At 43.2% G+C, this 11,588-nt stretch overlaps 1 pseudogene; it reads right to left on the minus strand.

Moving 5' to 3' along the window:
- Positions 1-458: 458 nt before the first annotated feature.
- On the minus strand, positions 459-6,303 carry LOC123158733 (disease resistance protein RGA5-like; annotated as a pseudogene).
- Positions 6,304-11,588: the final 5,285 nt, after the last annotated feature.

The following is an 11,588-nucleotide window of genomic DNA, read 5'->3' on the forward strand; positions in this document are numbered from 1 at the left end:
CTTGGCGGCGGTGAAGACATGATCGAACCGAAGCTAGCTGATACCAAATTGTTATGTCGCTGCTAGAAGGAGGGCGCCAGGAGGGCCGGCCGGGGGCCTTTTTGCCCACAGCCGGGCAAGAGGGAAGGGATTTCCTTCTTAATTTTTGCTTGATTAGATTGATACATCTCATCTCTTTATATAGAGAGGTTTACTTGACTCCCAAGCAAGGCTTACTTGACCCCTAAGCAAGCGACCCTTATCTCTAATTAATCCTAAGACTAATGGGCCCATTAGTCCCATTACGTACTCTAACAAGGCAACTCTTGTAGATCAATTGCCGAGAGAGGAAAAAATACACTACTACTATATTCGAGGAGAATCTGTTAGAATTTTAGCATCACAACTACAAAACATAATAGGATAGTGGAGAGAGAGAAAATGCATGTGCACAGAGCTTGCTGCTTCGCCTCCTCGCTTCATGTCGCCTTGCCAATATGGTTGTACTTGTTCTGGCTCGTGTTGTTTCCAACCATCAGCTGGTTCTGATGCTCAGGACTCACCTTGAGCACTGAACTATCATAATTCCTCGGTAGGTTGCCTGCTGCTCCCTTCAGTTCCTGGTGTGCAGCGCTTCAGTTTGTGTGAGATTGGGTCAATCTGCTACCTTGTGTTTTTTGTTGTGTGCTGCCTGGTGCCTGCTATGTATCTCTGCCTCCTATACCCCAAAGATCTGTAACTTTGCGTAATAAAGTTTCAGCTGGGGCAGAGACAAACACTTGATCCCTCAAAAAAGAGATGTATAGTTAACTGAATTTCGAATTTCTAGTGCTTCCATTAACAATAAATATACTGAGAATTGTCAAGGAACCAACATTATTTATGCATGGATGCAATGGTAACTGAAAGAAGATGACCCACTACATAGGAAACACCAAATCCAAGAGCTATCTTGATTGGTTCAGCAAACACTTGTATGGGAAAATACACATATGAAGCTGTGTGGGCATATGCATAAGTGGAAGAATGTGAGCTGAAAGTTGAGACCACTCAGTGTTGTTGCCTGGTTTGGTAACATATATCATGATTAAATCTGAATATGCAATTCAAGGAGAGTAATTTTTCAGAATCATTCTACATGTAAGTATGATGAGCTAAAATTCCAACATATACCATTCCTACTTAAGACACTTTGGAACCATTCTTACCCATCACTAATATTGATCAGAAGCTCTTCACCAGATTGATTTCTTCACGTCTTTTATTCTAGGACACTGCATGCTAATAGTCTTCAGAAATTGCATGCACCAATAATATGTCCTCGCTGTCCATCAATGCACACTTGCAGTGTTAGATCCATATGTGACGACAATACCAATTTTCATATAGCATCTTATAAAAAAGCTGTTCAGGGGGACATCAGCTATTCCATTTTCAGTTACAAATCTGTACAGTCCAGTAAAGGAATTAACAACGACATAAGGTGTTCTCTCACCTCAAACATGGATGGATCAAGATTGGAGTTGGACAAAGGGCCACTTTGCATACGTTACTGTTGTGGTGGAAGGATTACTTTTGGATGGATTTAATCCTTTTAGGAGTCTAACTACTGGGCACGTGCATCAGCATCTCACAGCTTCAGGCAACACTTGATGTTCGAGCTCCCGCGTTGAAGAATCCCCCCTGTCATCTCCGATGATGCCCTGCTACTGAACCTCCTCCATCGGGCATCACTGACGTCTTGGCTGGCAGCCATACGTGCCGCTCGAGGAAAGGACGCCCTGCAGGCTTGCAGCAGCTCAAGAGGCGGTGGGCCATGGGCACTCGGACATGCATGGCTCTGTTGTTCTGCCGTCCTCGATGGTGAGAAACACCAAGTGGCTAGGCAGACGGCGATGGGTCTTTCGGCTGCTACTGTAGCTAGCAGAATATGCCGTACATTACAATCTGACGGCTCCCTTTTCTTCCTCTTACTTCTGCTATTAATTGGAACAAACAACTGAAGAAGAGAATTAACCCATGGCCATCATCTCCTGCACAACAGAAATTACCATCCATTGCCTAATAAAAACATCAGATATGAGCTTTCCTAATGTTGCCGAGGCCAGTTTGATCAATCTGTGTATGTTGTGTCTTGTGTGGTGCCATGCCAAGCATATAATACTAGGTGTTTGATTTGTGAGGAAAATTAAGGGAGAGTGAAGAAAGCCATTAGATTACCTGGCCGGGGCCATGCCGCGCACTCGATCTTGATGAGCTGCACTCCGCCACGGTGTAGACCTGCTGCTAGCTGATGCCGACAAAGACGCTGGCACTGGTACTGGCGCCCCCCTCGAGATGCGTGAAGGCAACGTCCCAACTCATCTTAAATTCGTCGGCCCTAGCTTTGAGTTGGATCCATCGCCACAGCGCTGCCGCCATAGAGGACATGACGGGAGATTGCAGCAGGTCTGCAGTTGCCAGATCGTGACACCGCGATATGGAGTTTTTTACCCAACATGGGTGGCAGCATAATCTCTGCATCGGTCCACAAACCGTTTCGACATAGGCATAGTGTCGGTCTATAGGACTCTACTCTTGCCGAACTGTCTTTATTTTTTCTTGTCAGATTTTTTATGTCTGGCTGTGTGCATCCTAGTTACGCAGAGGCCGGGTGATACTCTAAATGCTTTGTATCGCTTGATGCTACATTTTGAGATAATAAAAGCACACTTTATCGGAAAAAAAATCTGACTCGACCTCTATGAGGCTTCATCTAACTCCATCACTTTCAACTCTGACATGGGTACGTTCGTCTCTTGGTGACTGGCTTCTGCCATTCGCAATAAATGATGAAAAAAGGCACAGTAAAAGCGAGTGGACAGGAATTGAAGGAATTTTTGTCTGAAACGCATCCTGTAGGCTTCGTACCTGTGGATATTATTCTTCTTTCACCTCCTCTTCCTCCTCCTCTTGCTCCTTTCTGTTCCTTGGGTGAAGCTTTGAAAAAAATAAGGAATGAGCATTAATTTGTATTGCTGCGACAGATATTAGGTCATACATTTCCAGCTAATTTGAATACAACCATGAAGGTGGGTTCGAATGCCATATAACTATTTATTCTGGTAAGTAGGAGGCTTACCACGGGATCGAAGGCAGAAGAACTTTTAGGATTGGCTAATGTAATTAAGCTAGTTAATTCTGCCAAAGCTTACACAGGGCCTGGCTGTGTGAGAAAAAGACTTACAGGTCTGATTCCAACGAAGTGTGGGACAGTTGGGATGGGTGTCCAATGTGAGCTCCAGCATATCAACCGCATTTTGCACTGCTGGCAAGTAGTTGCGTCGTACCAAATAATTACCACTTTCTGGAGGGAAGAGAGGTGTCCCATGTCAACATCCAAGTCACCACTAACGATGTGTGACGCTTGGGCAATAAAGGCACGGAAGTCACGCCTTGGCATAGATCCTCGCGGAAACATAGATGGCCCTGTCTGAAATTTTTCGAATCTGCACACTTTAAGGCAAGGGAATGCATCATCACCAATGATGAACCTTTTGACACGAGTGTATTGGCTGCTAGTGGTTCTCAAACATAGAGTAGGAAGAGCAGACAATTTCCCAAGGATCTGAATGCCAACCTCTGGCGTCACTCTATTCACTCCTGCATACAAGCAGATGAGGATGGGAAACAAGGATGAATTAATCCATCTAGGCAATGTTAAGGTACAACCAAGAAAATGAAATGTGTGGAGGTGTGGAGGGGGCACCCAACTATCCCAGCTGACATCGAATGTCTCATATCCAGAATGATAAATCTTAAGACTGGCCAGGGACACCAACAAAGAATTAAACGCACTCTCGTCATGTTCTTGTCACCAAAGATCGAGCACCTCAGCTCCACTAGATTCCCAAGCTCTTTCTCAATCTCATCACTTTCACCCACCCACACACCATTTAGCTCTTCCAAGGACACCAACTTCCCTATCCCAACCTGCAATCTGGTAAAAGAATAGACCTATAGGAACATCAATTGTCCTAGCTGAATAACACTTAATGGCACCTCGATAGATCCACTCGTTCTTAAGTCGAGTATTTGCAAAAAAATGTAGCTTTCCTATATCGACGGGGAGCGCGTCAAGATGGGTATCTTTCAGCCCTAGGTACCTCATGTGTAATAAATTCTCAACATACCTAAGATCAATCTGGTGGGTATGCATACTTTCCCTTAGATAGCAACCTTCTAGATCCAATACTCGAAGAAGTTTGAAGCTTGAAAGAGCTTGGATTAGATAAACATCAGTTCTAAGGAGAGTAATAGATCTCGATTTTGACATACTTGAGGCATCGACCTGATTGGTGAGCTGTAGAATGATATTTGCAAGGATAACCTACGAACCATGCAATCTGATTTTTTTCCTTTGTTTTGTACCATCTAATATAGTAATGAAGTTTTCTTTGCTAAATAGAGAACATATAAGGTCAAGTACCATATCATGTACACGGCAAGCTTCCACCCTACCTTCAAAATCAACATCTATTGGCATGATTAAGTTTCTGTTTATCAGCTAACTAAAGTATCTCTCTCCAAGCTCAAATAGTCTAATTTCTTGTCCTCCATTGTCGATAAAGCCTTCAGCTATCCACCTCCATATCAACCAGTCTCTCCTTATCTCATAATCTTCAGGGAATATACTGAGATATAATAAGCAAACCTTTAGGTGAGAATGTAGACTATAATAACTGAATGATAGTATTCTCTGCATATCCTTAGTAGTACCACCTTCTTCAAGTCCATGGCCAATAGAACTGAGTATGTTATCCCATTGAAACTTTGGCTTTATCTGTTGATCATTACTAGCTAACAAACTAGTTATAGTAATAATGGCAAGTGGTACACCACCACATTTCTCCAAAGTTTCTGTAGATACTTGCTCCAATTCATCAGGCCATTTACTTCCTTGAGGGAGTGTTCTTTTGTAGAAGAGCCTTTTGGAGTCATCATCATTAAGATGTTTCATCATATGAATAATATCATCACCAGATGGGCAACATGCTTCAGAGACACTGGTTATGCGAGTTGTTGTTATTACTTGACTAACAAGACTGTTGTTACAGAAAGCGCACTTGATAATTTCCCATTCATTTTTGTCCCGTATGTCATCAATCACGATTAGGTACCTGCATAATTTTTTGAGCATAGTTCTCATATCAATAAAGACATAGCCATGTTTATACTTTTTCTGTATGGACAGCGAGGTAGATCTCTTAGCAAAGATGGAATTTATATCAATGAAGTCATACCTCTTATCCTGAACAAATGCTCTCAGTTCATCGACGAGTTGTTGGTTATCCCTAACAGATTTGTTGATGTTTGCAAACTTAATTTTGTCCAGTCTGTACAACATCTTCTTTGAAAATCTTTGCGATGTCGGGATTATGAGACACCGAAACAAACACTCCACAGTCGAACTACACTCTAATCTTGTCATACAGCGCATTGGCAAGGGTTGTCTAGCCCAATCCTCCAAATCCAACATTTGACAATGTCTTGAGTTGTTGCTTGGACATCTCATCCCCATCAAAGAGCTCCTCGATGAGCTTATCCCGTTTGTCTTTGATGCCTACAAGCTCTGTAACATCTCTATACACAACCTTAAGACGAGGGTCAATGATATTTCCCATACCATCGGCGAGCGTCTTAAGCGTGTACCTTTACCGAAAAAGGCTTACGCCCCGCCTTATATACAAAACAAACCGCCCGATCCAAACATCGAACAAGGTTCACACACACACACACACCCAAGTCTCACACAAAAAGGTAGCAGGAGGGTTAGTGCTGAGGGCACAGCTCAACAAGCCCTAGAAAAATAGGACACACATAGAGGCCGCCACACGAGAAGCATTCCTAATCAGGCTCCGGCGGAGGTGGCGGAAGCAGGGGCGCCATGCGGAAGGCCATCGATCGAAGGTCGGCAAGGAGGGTGTTGATGACGATCCGGTCCTAGGGGCGGCTAAGCGGCCGACAGAGCTGCAAATAGCCACACATTTTGAAGATCGCATTAGTCGCACGTCAAAGAGGCACTTTCTGAATGACAAGCTTGTTGCGAATGTTCCAAAGCGTCCAAGCAAGGATACCAATGCACAACCATCTAATATGGCGGTAGCGATGGGAGGAGGCGTGGATCTCAGCGAGTAAGTCGGGGAAGTTGGTATTGCACCACTGTCCGCTGACCGTTTCACGGAAGCACGACCACGGGAACTGGGCTGTGGAGCAGGAGAAGAAGATGCGGTTCGAGTCCTCAATTGTGAGGCACAAAGGGACACATCTCGTCCCCTGGGCCATTGCGCTTGCGGACTTCAACCCTAGGGGGAGGCGTCCCCGGATCCACTGCCAAAGGAATATCTTGATCTTTAGGCGGGAGGGGCAATGTCCCAGATCAGGCTAAAGGGCCAGCGAATGAGCGATGGCCGCGTACAGAGATTTCGAGGAGAAACGGCCGGAAGGCTCCAGGCGCCACGACTTGGAGTCAGGGTCGCCCTCTACATCCATTGGCAGGAGAGCGATGTCCTAGAGAAGGGCGTCCCAGTGTCAACCTCAAGCGGGCCAAAGGGGCGCCGGAAGGCGAGACGCCCTAAGTCAATAAGGGCCGTCTCGACGGAGATCCGGGGGTCAACCGCAATGGCAAATAGGACCAGGAAGCGGGCGGCCAGGGGGGAGTCCCCTAGCCAGCGGTCGAACCAAAACAGGGCCGAGGACCCGGAACCCACTTAGATGGACGTGCCAATATGGAGCACGGGGAGGAGCTGGATCACTGCCTGCCAGAACTGGGATCCACCAGAGCGCTGGCACAAAGCTAGAGGCTGGCCCCGAAAGTATTTATTCTGGATGATGGTGAGCGAGAGGCCGCCCTCCACGTTGGCGATACGCCTGACCCAACGAGTCAGGAGAGCAATGTTCATTTTACCTATGTTAGCTCCAAAATGATCCATTTTACCTAAGTTAGTTACAAAATGATCCATTTTAGCTTGGTTAGCTCCAAAATGATCCATATTAGCTAGGTTCGATCATAAATGATCCATTTTACTTAGGTTAGCTCCAGAATGATCCACTTTACCTAGGTTAGCTCCAAAATGATCCATTTTAGCTAAGTTAGCTCATAAATGATCCATTTTACCTAGGTTAGCTACAAAATGATCCATTTTACCTAGGTTAGTTCCAAAATGATCCATTTTAGCTAATTTAGCTCATAAATGTCTTTTTTACCTAATTTAGCTCATAAATGTCATTTATACCTAAGCTAGCTCATAAATGTCATATACTTCTTCTTCTTGTTCATTTTCTTCTTCTCCTTCTTCTTCTAATCTTCTTCTTCTAACTTTCTTATTTCCCATTTTGCAGATTTCATTCACTTGACGAAAGCTTGCATTGATGGAGTGCTTATTATCCCTTTCTCTGTTTCTTTTGTATCGATGAACTATGCATGTATCGTTGGATGAAACTATTGTAATATATATGGTTGGATGCCCCTATATGGAACTTTCTATGTATGATGGAACTATGCATGGAACTTGCTATGGTTGGATGGAACTATGCATGTACGATGAAGTTATATGTGTTGGATATCTTATATGTTTTCTTTGTAATTGCCCTGTGAAATATTAATATATATATATATATATATATATATATATATATATATCATTTATTTTCTTTGAAAATGCATGGATATATGAAAGAATAGAAAAAAAGAGGCAATGCATCCTCTTTGCCGTCTGCCACCGACGGCAAAGAGATCTTTTGCCGTCTGCCACGGACGGCAAACAGGCCACATGGCAGCAACCTGTGCAACCTATGAGCTATAACATATGGTTCCTTTTGTCGTCCATGGCCGACGGAAAAGGGGAGGCAACATTTGTCGTCCGCTGGCAGATGACAAAGGCTGCCGTTGGCCACCTAACGTGGCTAACGCCTATTCATTACTGTCCAGATTCTTTGTCGTCTGCCATGGATGACAAAGGTTATTTGTCGTCCGCTTTGAGAAAGAAGACGACAAAGGACCTGTTTACCGTCATCCTCTTTGCCGGGCAGCTTTGCCGTCGGTGGCAGACGACAAAGAGCTTTGCCGTCCGCTTTTGGTGCCTTTGCCATCCGCCATTGCAGACGGCAAATAAGCTGATTCCTGTAGTGTATCTACACTCTAAAATATGTCTATATGCATATGTATGTTGTAATCTATTTGAAACCTTTAAAAAGACTTATATTTAGGAATGGAGGGAGTACATGATAAAAATAGGAAAGACCGGTTATTTATGACTTGGCACTAGCTGGTTATCCCATTTTATTTTGGCATTTTAGCGGTACCATTTTCCTGTTAAAATCCAGGGCAAACTTTGTAACATTATATTACCATGCAAAGGTTTTAAGAGCAATCCAGCATAGAGGTCCAACACTTAATCATGGTTATATTTCCCGCGATGATCTTCCAAGTTTCATGGCATTATTTGTGTTGTGTATGTTTTGAACATAGTAGTACTATTTTTGAAATATGCAAGAACGCCTTCAACTCATGTAGCAGAAAAAAGTATGTAGGTGATATGTACTTTCTGAAAATAATTCCTTCTGTTCTGTTTTTTCATTATACAATGATTGCTATTTATGCTTCTTCAGCAGTGACATAATGGTCAATTTGCATTTTCTATCTTTTAGCTACACTGCCAAATCCAACAATTTTGATTTGTTTGTACCATTAGGCTGCAGGGAAATATTACTATATGTAACATGCATACATTTTTTTCTTAATTTGCTGTTGTTGCTTCTCATTTCTGAAATTTATTTCTTCATGCAGCTTCACTTTGCATATATGTGATATAAGCGTAAGGGGTCCAATGGCAATGCTAAAAAATAATTCCAGACATGAGTATCTGGATCGCACTACTGCTGATCGTCTCTTGTGATTCGTGCATCGGGCTTCTGACAGATCCAAGTCACGGGCTTATGGGGTCCCTTTCTTCAGCCAACTGAAGCACTTCATGTTAGCTTGTCTTCGCATTTGGATTAACTGTAATGCATCATCTCACCCATTTATGATCCATGGGTGAGGCGTACATATCGTCATTAGATGTACTGTTGCCTATGATGGTTCTAAACTCAAATAATATAGTTGGTTCTAAACTCAAATAATATAGTACTCCTTCCGTCCCATAATGCCAGACGTTTTTGGGATGGAGGGAGTAGTATTTGTATGTTTGATCGATGCGCTAATAATAGATCCTAATGTTGTAGCATACACATATTAATGTACATGAGTGAGACTAGGACCAAACATGACAGCAAATTGTGCGACACAAGATAAGTGCGCAGAAGCCCGCCTCAGGTGGCACCGCAGCTCTAGTGGTCCTTGTACGAGAGTCGCGATGGTATAGAGGGTGCGGGCCCAGCCCGCTCAATTACGTGCCGAGGGCTGATCATATATAGTGGGTGTTGTTCATGGTGTGACGTGATATAAAGGGAGGTGACTTTTCCACATGAGATTTTCAGTGGTCTTATGCGTTCACATTGCTCCGAAAACTTCATTTCACTAACAGATGACAATAAACACATATTATCATACAAACCATCTCTTCTTATTATCTCTTGCGGATAATGGTTGTATGCTTCTAAAATTATGTGGGGTTGTAAAATTAAATTTGGAAGTGTGTGACTAAAATATATTTGGTACAGTGGTGGAGAACTACTGCCCAAGATTTTTTTTCATGTTGCATAGCCACTCATGTTTCACGTTGACGGACAAGCCTCTGTCATTTGCTCATATTTCTCGTCATCAGCGATAACTGATACTAGCCGAATTTTATGGCTACACCAAGTTATGTGATCTACATGGTGACGATGAAAATGCAACACATTTGCTCGGGAAAAGAACAAGCTAGTAAGCTACCATTGTTTCCTTGTACTCATGAAATCCAGGAGAGTACAACCCATGTGGCCAAGTATCAATGTTGCAATATTAATGTTCTACAGTACTACAATATTAAAGTTCTAAAACGTTGTGTCTACAATCATGCATGGTCGTACAATCACTGAACATGGACATGATCAGTGCAACAGAAGCATTGAAAGTTTGTGTCTGGTACGCAAATCATAGCCTTCTATTTTCACACATATATGGTCCAGTTGGTTAGCAGTCACCACCTACATCTGCACACTAAATTAAGCAACCAACCATGTACCATACGATCCTTCCCTTCGAATATGATTCTTTGACTCGAGTCGGGTAACTTTGTGGTGCCTGACATGTGAGCCTGCCTTCAAACTGACCCACATATGCAAAGTCATCTGACTTAAGTCTGCATCCCTTTCCTTTCAGTCGCTTTATTATTTCCTTCTTAAAATTTCAGTACATGCAATGTGACACATCAATAATAGCATGTTTCCAGTGTGACGCAGTTCGTGTGTAAACATCAATCTAGCTGTAACATTGCGTCGGTATTGATCAAATCAAACCAAACTCTGTTGGCAAAAAAAGTATAGATCTAACCCTGATACCAATAATTCCAACAAGGGGAACACCAAATGGGCTGTTCATTTCTTGGAAGGCATTCAAGGCAGTAGGCCCCTGCCACCAATGGCCTTAATGTGGCTCGTACAAGAGTCGCGATGGTATAGAGGATGCGGGCCCAGCCCGCTCAAGTATGTGTCAAGGGCTGATCATAGTTGGTGTTGTTCATGGTGTGACGTGATATAAAGGGAGATGACTTTTTCACATGAGATTTTCAGTCGTCTTAGGCGTTCACATTCCTAGGCAGTGTCCTCTGAAAGCTCCATTTCATTTACTGATGACAATAAACACATATGATGAAACAAACTATCTCTTCTTGTTATCTCTTGCGGATAATGATGGTACGCGTTTAAAATTATGTGGTGATTATAAAATTAAATTAGGAAGTGCGTGGCTAGACTATATTTGGCACAGTGGCGGAGAACTAGTGCCCAAGGATTTTTTTTCATGTCGTACAACCACTCATGTTTCTTGTTGACAGACAAGCCTCTGTCATTTGCTCATGTTTCTTGTCATCATAGATAACTGGTGCTAGCCAAATTTCGTGGCTACACCAAGTTATGCAATCGTAGGTCATTAGTGTATTCGTGCAACTCGCCTAAGCTATCTGTCCTTGGTGGATTTGCTCAGATCTGGTCGTAATTTGTCTATGTTCATGTGTTTTCAGGATCCGACCTATGCTACTCTTCATTGGCGGTTGTTCTTGTTCTGTTGCGCTGGTCCAATGAGGCCTTACCACGACGATTTCCCGACTATCTACTACAACAAGTTTTGTCTGGCTCCTACGAGGGAGTGGCATGTTAGAATTCCGCCATCAGGATCGATCACATCAAATCACGACGGAGATGCACACAAAAACATTTGCCAAAGACACGTGTCGTGCCTCTCTCTTCACTTTATTTCTTTTTCAGTTTTCTGAATTCGCGGTTACAAAAACTCACGCAGCTACCTGTACTATATATCCCAGCAGCCGCCGACCCAAAATATCCTAAACCTATTCGTAGAAGAATCCTAATACTACTAGGACTAGCAGGGGCGGAGCCTGAGCCAAAATTATTTGGGGGGTGGGGCT

The sequence above is a fragment of the Triticum aestivum genome, chromosome 7B (genome assembly GCF_018294505.1).
Source record: "Triticum aestivum cultivar Chinese Spring chromosome 7B, IWGSC CS RefSeq v2.1, whole genome shotgun sequence".
Classification (NCBI taxonomy): Eukaryota; Viridiplantae; Streptophyta; class Magnoliopsida; order Poales; family Poaceae; genus Triticum; species Triticum aestivum.